Source organism: Scylla paramamosain, chromosome 7, assembly GCF_035594125.1.
Source record: "Scylla paramamosain isolate STU-SP2022 chromosome 7, ASM3559412v1, whole genome shotgun sequence".
Taxonomy (NCBI): Eukaryota; Metazoa; Arthropoda; class Malacostraca; order Decapoda; family Portunidae; genus Scylla; species Scylla paramamosain.
Genome location: NC_087157.1, coordinates 235,001 through 245,000, shown reverse-complemented (window position 1 = coordinate 245,000; position 10,000 = coordinate 235,001). Strand labels below are relative to the sequence as shown.

Below are 10,000 nucleotides of genomic sequence, written 5' to 3'. Positions count from 1 at the left end.
AAATTTATCATAGACCAAGCTATTGTGTGCAGAGCTCCCATAAGACTTTTTTCTAACAGACTCAGAAGAATAACATATGAGAGAGAGAGAGAGAGAGAGAGAGAGAGAGAGAGAGAGAGAGAGAGAGAGAGAGAGAGAGAGAGAGAGAGAGAGAGAGAGAGAGAGAGAGAGAGAGAGGAGAGAGAGAGAGAGAGAGAGAGAGAGAGAGAGGTGCAGACAGACAGAGACAGACACTTCATTCCCAATATGCTGAACAAGCAATGGATGTAGTCAGGGAACACTTTTTTTTTTAATTTAAACAGTGATATACAAGTAGAATAAAGAGGAGGAGGAGGAGGAGGAGGAGGTGGAGCAGGGAAATTTATTGAAGTGAAAAGGAGATAGCGAAATATCCTGGGAAAAGAACAAAGCGACATAACAGTGTGTGTGTGTGTGTGTGTGTGTGTGTGTGTGTGTGTGTGTGTGTGTGTGTGTGTGTGTGTGTGTGTGTGTGTGTGTGTGTGTGTGTATGTGTGTGTCGACGCTGAAGCCAGACTTACACACAGGGACGAGTGGGAGGGGCGGAGTGTGGCGGCAAATTGAAAGACACTTTGATGGATGACTCAAGACTCCGCCCTCGACCCGTCCCCGTCCCGTCCCGTCTCCCCACACTCCCAAGGTGGCGCCCGAGACTTAAGAGGGGCGGGGGATGGAGGCGGGCGGAAGGGACGTGGGAGAAAATAAAGCTAGGATGTGCTATACTCGTACCTACAGCTGATTACTCTCTCTCTCTCTCTCTCTCTCATCGACTCTTCCCTCAACCAACGTACCACCTTGCCTGTTCCTTCTCCTTCCAAACTTCCTTCTCCCAGATTCCCAGTGTACCTCTTCTTGCAATGATGTACCACAGTAACATGAGCCATCAACACCTCAGCACCCCGCGGCCCCTCAGAGCATGCCTCCAATCCCAGCACCTCCTTCAGCCGCGCCACCCTCCAGTGTCCTGAAGTTTCTCCTAAGATGATGAACTAAGAATTCAACCTTCGATAACAGATTAGTGGCTGGCCGTCTCCGCTTCCTTTTAATTCCATTAGTCAGCACTCCATAAAATAAATGAATAAATAGATAAATAAATCAATAAATATATAAAAAAAATCCATCTGTTGTCGAAGTTTGTGTTTGCAGTTGAGCACCTAAGGACAAAAAGATTGTGATAGAATCAGATATCACGACTTACTAATTTCACGGTTTTCCTCAAGGCGACAGATGAACCAGTCTGCAATAAAGCTTACAAAAACATCTACGTATGACCAGATCAATTACTTGCTGCACGTATAGGGAGTGCCACGTGTATGCAGCTTCCCTTATTGTTTTGTTACTACTGCAAACAACGTGTCAGGGAAAGACAAAGAGCAAGGCAGATACTCGAGATCGAAAGGGTTCTCGTGTGCACGCCATCACGGTGACGGGCAATCCACGCACTGCAGTAATGCTGATATCACCACTTTTTTACGTAAGAGGAACTATGGCAAAAAAAAAAAAAAAACGGCCCACTGAAGGTCCCAGTCTCTAGAGAAGACAGTACGAGCGAGATTACAGCCAGGAGGATACGAAAACGGACAGGGAGGTCCAGAGTTTACCAGTAAAAGAGCTGAAAGATTGAGAATGCTGGTTAATTCTTGCACTAGGGAGATGGACACAAGAGGGATGCGAGAAAGTAGAAAATCTAGTCCTGTGAGACCGCTGGAGGAGAAAATGGGAGGAAGGCACCCAGTTAACAAGATCAGAAGTGTGTCTCGTCGATATACACAACAATATTTTTTTTTTTTTTATGTAGGAAGGATACTGGCCAAGGGCAACAAAAATCTAATAAAAAAAATGCCCACTGAAATGCCAGTCCCTTAAAAGGGTCAAAGCAGTGGTCAAAAAATGGTGGATAAGTGTCTTGAAACCTCCCTCTTGAAGGAATTCAAGTCATAGGAAGGTGGAAATACAGAAGCAGGCAAGGAGTTCCAGAGTTTACCAGAGAAAGGGATGAATGATTGAGAATACTGGTTAACTCTTGCGTTAGAGAGGTGGACAGAATAGGGGTGAGAGAAAGAAGAAAGTCTTGTGCAGCGAGGCCGCGGAAGGAGGGGAGGCATGCAGTTAGCAAGATCAGAAGAGCAGTTGGCATGAAAATAGCGGTAGAAGACAGCTAGATATGCAACATTGCGGCGGTGAGAGAGGGGCTGAAGACAGTCAGTTAGAGGAGAGGAGTTGATGAGACGAAAAGCTTTTGATTCCACCCTGTCTAGAAGAGCAGTATGAGTGGAACCCCCCCAGACATGTGAAGCATACTCCATACATGGACGGATAAGGCCCTTGTACAGAGTTAGCAGCTGGGGGGGGTGAGAGAAACTGGCGGAGACGTCTCAGAACACCTAACTTCATAGAAGCTGTTTTAGCTAGAGATGAGATGTGAAGTTTCCAGTTCAGATTATAAGTAAAGGACAGACTGAGGATGTTCAGTGTAGAAGAGGGGGACAGTTGAGTGTCATTGAAGAAGAGGGGATAGTTGTCTGGAAGATTGTGTCGAGTTGATAGATGGAGGAATTGAGTTTTTGAGGCATTGAACAATACCAAGTTTGCTCTGCCCCAATCAGAAATTTTAGAAAGATCAGAAGTCAGGCGTTCTGTGGCTTCCCTGCGTGATATGTTTACCTCCTGAAGGGTTGGACGTCTATGAAAAGACGTGGAAAAGTACAGGGTGGTATCATCAGCATAGGAGTGGATAGGACAAGAAGTTTGATTTAGAAGATCATTAATGAATAATAAGAAGAGAGTGGGTGACAGGACAGAACCCTGAGGAACACCACTGTTAATAGATTTAGGAGAAGAACAGTGACCGTCTACCAGAGCAGCAATAGAACGGTCAGAAAGGAAACTTGAGATGAAGTTACAGAGAGAAGGATAGAAACCGTAGGAGGGTAGTTTGGAAATCAAAGCTTTGTGCCAGACTCTATCAAAGGCTTTTGATATGTCCAAGGCAACAGCAAAAGTTTCACCAAAGTCTCTAAAAGAGGATGACCAAGACTCAGTAAGGAAAGCCAGAAGATCACCAGTAGAGCGGCCTTGACGGAACCCATACTGGCGATCAGATAGAAGGTTGTGAAGTGATAGATGTTTAAGAATCTTCCTGTTGAGGATAGATTCAAAAACTTTAGATAAGCAGGAAATTAAAGCAATAGGACGGTAGTTTGAGGGATTAGAGCGGTCACCCTTTTTAGGAACAGGTTGAATGTAGGCAAACTTCCAGCAAGAAGGAAAGGTAGATGTTGACAGACAGAGCTGAAAGAGTTTGACTAGGCAAGGTGCAAGCACGGAGGCACAGTTTCGGAGAACAATAGGAGGGACCCCATCAGGTCCATAAGCCTTCCGAGGGTTTAGGCCAGCGAGGGCATGGAAAACATCATTACGAAGAATTTTAATAGGTGGCATGAAGTAGTCAGAGGGTGGAGGAGAGGGAGGAACAAGCCCAGAATCGTCCAAGGTAGAGTTTTTAGCAAAGGTTTGAGCAAAGAGTTCAGCTTTAGAAATAGATGTGATAGCAGTGGTGCCATCTGGTTGAAGTAGAGGAGGGAAAGAAGAAGAAGCAAAGTTATTGGAGATATTTTTGGCTAGATGCCAGAAATCACGAGGGGAGTTAGATCTTGAAAGGTTTTGACATTTTCTGTTAATGAAGGAGTTTTTGGCTAGTTGGAGAACAGACTTGGCATGGTTCCGGGCAGAAATATAAAGTGCATGAGATTCTGGTGAAGGAAGGCTTAAGTACCTTTTGTGGGCCACCTCTCTATCATGTATATATAGCACGAGAACAAGCTGTGTTAAACCAAGGTTTAGAAGGTTTAGGACGAGAAAAAGAGTGAGGAATGTACGCCTCCATGTCAGACACTATCACCTCTGTTATGCGCTCAGCACACAAAGACGGATCTCTGACACGGAAGCAGTAGTCATTCCAAGGAAAATCAGCAAAATACCTCCTCAGGTCCCCCCAACTAGCAGAGGCAAAACGCCAGAGGCACCTTCGCTTAGGGGGATCCTGAGGAGGGATTGGAGTGATAGGACAAGATAAAGATATGAGATTGTGATCGGAGGAGCCCAACGGAGAAGAAAGGGTGACAGCATAAGCAGAAGGATTAGAGGTCAGGAAGAGGTCAAGAATGTTGGGCGTATCTCCAAGACGGTCAGGAATACGAGTAGGGTGTTGCACCAATTGCTCTAGATCATGGAGGATAGCAAAGTTGTAGGCTAGTTCACCAGGATGGTCAGTGAAGGGAGAGGAAAGCCAAAGCTGGTGGTGAACATTGAAGTCTCCAAGAATGGAGATCTCTGCAAAAGGGAAGAGGGTCAGAATGTGCTCCACTTTGGAAGTTAAGTAGTCAAAGATATACTTGCTAATATACCAAAACTATATCATACACATTGTTTTTTTTTTCTTAATATCTAAATCCCCTTTTCCCGATCTCTATCCATCTTTCGATATCTATAAGTTAAGGAAGAGGAGGAGGAGGAGGAGGAGGAGGAGGAAGAGGAGAAGTAGGAGAGCCATATATTTTGTTCGCGTCATTAGCGTGGTCTTGGGTCCCGTCAGGTCAGCAGATGATGTCTCTATCAGGTTAAGGAAAAGGGTGGAGGGGCTGAGAGGAATGGGAATGAAGACAGAGGGAGGGAAAGAGGAATGAGCAGGATCAGGGAAGGATGGATGAGGCAGGGATGGATGGAAGGACGGAAGAAAAAAAGAAGAGGGAAAGAAATTTCAAGAGATGGAAAATAGCTGTTTTTTACTCATATAAATCTCTCTCTCTCTCTCTCTCTCTCTCTCTCTCTCTCTCTCTCTCTCTCTCTCTCTCTCTGGGTCACACCAATCATTCACTTGCCAGCTGCTACCCGTGATCTCGCCTCCCAGGGGATGACCTCGCCGAGTCACACTAGGTCACACTGGGTCACACTAGATCACCGTCACGTTGAGGTATACAAGGTCACACCACAGCCCACAGTGAGTAGCAGCCCCTCTCGCATAAATAAAAAAAAATAAAAAAAACGAACACAAGAAAATAAAGGAAACCGCAAAAAGATAAGTTTATTCCCGCTGCCTTTTTCTTGTTCCGCTTTATTAGTGACAGGTCAGGTCATCATCACGCTCCTGATTGATCTCCTGGGGGTCATGGGTCATCTCGATTAGGTCCCGTCGTGTCCGCCGCTCGAGGCCAATTTACATAGAACGTGCAACAATAAAAAGGCGACCAACTGGTACTCGTGGATCACTCCTCGGGGACACGCTTTGGCCCGTGTGTGTGTGTGTGTGTGTGTGTGTGTGTGTGTGTGTGTGTGTGTGTGTGTGTGTGTGTGTGTGTGTGTGTGTGTGTGTGTGTGTGTGTGTGTGTGTAAGCGAGAGATAAGACATTCGCTTACTCCTCGGCGTTAGGTGTAAGCTCCCTCAGCCCCGCCAGACGCCACAGTTGGGGCGAGGTGGTGTGGGCGGAGCAGCCGCAAACGAGCACCCCTGTTCTGCACATCTGTTCGAGAAAATCAGTGGTTGGGCGCGGCGGTCACCAGGTGGCGGGTCCAGCACACTGAACTGCCGCATTCTACATTATGCTCATGTCGGGTCCAAATCTAATTAGTTTCCCTAAGCACAGAAAATAAACGGGTTGGGTTCTTTGTAGCTGTATACGAGTTATTTATATATTAATGGAGATAAAAAAGGAAAGTCAGGCAGATACATTACTGTCCCACACAAGAAACAATGCCTGCAATAAAACAGTCGCGCCAGTGAGCCGGTAATTAGTAGGACACACCCTCACGCAGCACGAGGGTTTGGCCATGACCAGGGCATATGGCGGCTACGAAAAAAAGAAAAAAAGGAGAGAGAGAGAGAGAGAGAGAGAGAGAGAGAGAGAGAGAGAGAGAGAGAGAGAGAGAGAGAGAGAGAGAGAGAGAATGCTGCCTAGCCAGGAAAGGTTTGCTCTGTCAGGTCAGGCGGCAGTGGCATGGAGCATGACAACATAAGAAAATAAAGAAAGCTCCAATAAGCCATCATGCCTACACGAGGCAGACCTTGTTACATGAAGCATACCTATCATCCCACACCCTCACATCAATCAGTGTCTCAGTCACTAAAACACTCATGCCATGATACCCAAACTTCAAGAAAGGAAATGTATTGAAACGACTTCACATTATTATAACAAAACAATGAAAAATTACATGCTTGTGTTATAGACCAATGCGGCCTCTCCATGCTGGGATACGTACTGTATCCTACTGCATAGTATTTTTTTTCCGTAAATATTCACCCTGCAACAGTAATAGAAAAATGGAGGGAAGGGAAATGAAGGCTATCTGAGCGTTTAGTGACACAAGGGGTGGGGCCTGTCGAGTGATCCCAGCATCAGATCAGTCTTAGATCCCACAGCGCCTCCAGTGATTCTCAGCAGCGGCTAGAGAGATTCCTAAATGAGGCTGGAGTGAGTTATCATCAAATTATGATATTCGGAAAAGTTAAAGTAAGTCGCCAACAAATGAAGGGAGGCCGTGAATCAAGGCACGGCGGGTTGAGCCTCCCGCCCCTCCCTTCCCTCACGCAGCGTAAGGAGGCGCCGGGCTGGAGGTGGTTTGTCGTGCCCATAAAACGCTTCTGAAAGACGCTAAGTCCTAAATTTACGAGGAATCATATTAATTACATTCTCGACCCGTCACCCCTCTCTCTCTCTCTCTCTCTCTCTCTCTCTCTCTCTCTCTCTCTCTCTCTCTCTCTCTCTCTCACACACACACACACACACACACACACACACACACACAGGACGCGAGCGGCGCTTCGACACCGTGCTTATCGCTACGCAACACTAAAATACTGGATTAACACACCCCTTTCAGAAGTTTTTGGTCAAGACTCCACCTATTCATCACATCCTCCTCCCTTCCTCCCCCGTCCACCTCCACCCACTCGGGGAGATAATGGGATAAATCACGGCGAACGTTTATGAAAATGTTCAGGTCGATCTTAAGACGCCGTGCCGCCCCCCGCAGCCTGCGATGAAGATGTTAGGCGGTGTTCAGCACCTCGCATTGCGAACTCGCCTTCCCAAAGCCTTCTTTCTCCCCCTCTGTGACACTTTTACGTGGCCAGCGAGCGTGGATTGCCTCTTCCTCCAATTACTCCGTGCCGTCCACATCCCTCCGTTGGCCAAGTGAACTGCGTACTACCGAGAGATGACTCCTCTCGGAAGAGGAGCCAAGGTTTCGAACACAGCTGTCGCCCGCCATTAGATGGTATTGACGACGACGCCATTAATCTCTCGCCACCAGCCACTTTCCCGCGCTTTTGTGTGATCCGATAGGTCGCCTTAACCAGCAAGACTCGGCTTCATTCAGACATTAGGTACAGATGCTTTCGCGATAACGTGGACACACTAAGGCGGGGCAATATCAACGCTTGTCACCACCAACACGCGGTGTCTCAGGATCTGATTAAAACTAAACCTTGACACTGTAGTGTAATCTTGATGCAAAACAAAGTATCAAGTCGATGGACAAAGAATCGGACAAGGTGTATACATACGTCATTTCTCGTCCAAAGAAAGAGCGCAGAGCTTACAGCTTGCAAACAGCTCGCCCTGGAGGCGGCCCGCATTGTGTCCCAGTCTGAAAACAAATTTATTAGCCTTTTGACTGCGTGTAATGCTCAGAGGTGTGGGCAGTCGCGGTCATAAGTCCCAGACGGAGCCATACACCTCAACGAACCGCCAATGAAGTTACAAAGGCCAAGACCGCCCCCGCTAACTCAGACCCGTGGCTCCCTGCGGTGACGCCCACCTTGGCTCGCTCTTTGTACTCCCGCGGCGGAGCTCTGCCGCCTTCAGGAAGGATGGGGTCTTTACAAGAGGGTGAGGCCAGCGTCCCGCTAAGGCCGAACGTTGCTAGTGGAAGAGATAATGGACCGCGGAATACTGCCGGCAGGATGGTTACTCATCGCTGGTGCTGATGCGCTACACTTGTGAATTCCATGTCATACCTTCATCACCTAGATATTCATAACACGTCCTCCCCACCACAGACTCAGCCTTCCAACACTAGGTACAGTACTACACCATCGGTCCATCACCCACTACTTCTTTGCCCATCTATTTATATAACAGCAACGACAACAACAACAACAAAAACAACAACAACAACAACAAAAATAACAGCAACAACAACAATAACAAAGTATAGGTATAAGTATAGGTATGAGTATGTACGTACGTGTGTGTGTGTGCAGTTAAAAAAAAAAAAATGGAAATTTCGATGCAGGCTGAAATAGCCATCTAACCATAGACCGTGACTCACCAACATCACAAAGCCCGCTCCCACAGCTCAAGAAGGACGGTGTACTTGTCCGCTCGTCAGAGAAATATCCTTAACGATGCGAGCGGGGAGGCGAACATCAGCCTGTCAAATAACAGGTAAAACGTTCTCACTGAGCAAGCGAGTAGTGTGTGTGTGTGTGTGTGTGTGTGTGTGTGTGTGTGTGTGTGTGTGCAGACTAGTTCCTTTAAATGTGGAAGAGAGAGAGAGAGAGAGAGAGAGAGAGAGAGAGAGAGAGAGAGAGAGAGAGAGAGAGAGAGACTGTGTGGACGATACGACTATTTGATCTTATGCTACAAAAGACTGAAAGAATCATAATAAATTGTTTGCTAGTCAACTGAAGGTATGCAACGGATATCCCATAGTATATCAGAGTGATCTGTTCCTGTGCTACTTTTCTTGTGCCTCTCCACGTTTACTTTTAACAAGGACAGAAACATCTTTGTCAGTACAACAAAACCAATCCGTCTACGCTTCCCTTGATGTTGGAGAATGATCATTGCGTCTGCTTCTCCTTAGTGAGTCATGAAATTCAGTTCTCTAGATTTCAGAAAATATGTGTTCAAACGAGGGAGGTTATGGTCAGATGCAGCAGACAGTGTTGTGTAGGAAACCTGACTATTTGAGCGGCCACAGGAGTCTTCAGTGACACTACCGAGGCTGGATAATCACCCCCAAGACTTAAGGAGACAGGCAAGCAGCGAGGTGCTTCTGTTTGGCTGCCAACTTTGTCCACACGTCGCGATTCTTACCATTCACCGCACCTTCTCTCTTGTTTCATTGTAATTGTGGCCGACATGTAAACATCTTAATTCACCTTGGAACGTAACGCTATGTGGCTTACTGTTGTGTGATTCCCGTGGATAAGATGCCATTCATTTTAGGAAACTTGATGGTGTGTGTGTGTATGTGTGTGTTTGTTGTAGCTCCAGCTCTTCAGTACAAACCTAACACAGGATTGGGCAATAATAGCATATCCATAACTGTTCACTCATCATCATCATCACTTCATCAGAACCATTATGGACTAAGTGAGAGCATATATGGACGACGAGGTATAGGTAGCACTTTTATGACAAAGAACTACACCTCAGTCATGTAAATGTACAGACAGGGTGTACCAACTTCGTGAGGAAAAAGAAGTGACATGGGATGGGGTACACAAGTGGATGGCCGAAGTGCAATCACGTATAGGAGTGTAGTCAATGTTTGAGTGTGTAGCCATGAATGGGAATGTGAAACAGTTGGTAGGATGGGGTGTATAGGGCAAGGTGGGTGTAGGTAATGTGAGTTGTACCCTGAAGAGAGAGAGAGAGAAAGAGAGAGGGGGGGGGGAGGTAAGACCGTGTCGTGCAATGGTTATCACGCTCACCTCACACAGAGGGTTTCAGAGTTCAAGTCTCGGGAGCGGCGAGGCAGATGGGTGAAACTCTCAGTGGGCACCTCCTTTTCACCAGCAGCAAGATGTAACCCGAGGAGTTGTGACCTCGCTGTCCTGATGTGTGGCGTGTGAGTGGTCTCAGTCCTACTAAAAATTCAGTCACTATAAGCTCTGAGTGCTTTCCGTGAGTGAAGAGCTGGCTGCGGTACAAGACTAGCGGACGAGCGTGGATGATTAACACAAGGAAACCGC

At 46.8% G+C, this 10,000-nt stretch overlaps 1 long non-coding RNA gene across 1 annotated transcript in view; it reads right to left on the bottom strand.

The window, feature by feature from the left end:
* Positions 1-10,000, bottom strand: part of LOC135101868 (uncharacterized) — a 135,698-nt gene that overhangs the window by 124,847 nt on the left and 851 nt on the right. The window contains exon 1 of the long non-coding RNA XR_010269418.1: positions 9,740-10,000. This exon is cut by the window's right edge and continues 851 nt beyond it. This is a non-coding gene — a long non-coding RNA (uncharacterized LOC135101868). The remainder of the gene's footprint in view (positions 1-9,739) is intronic.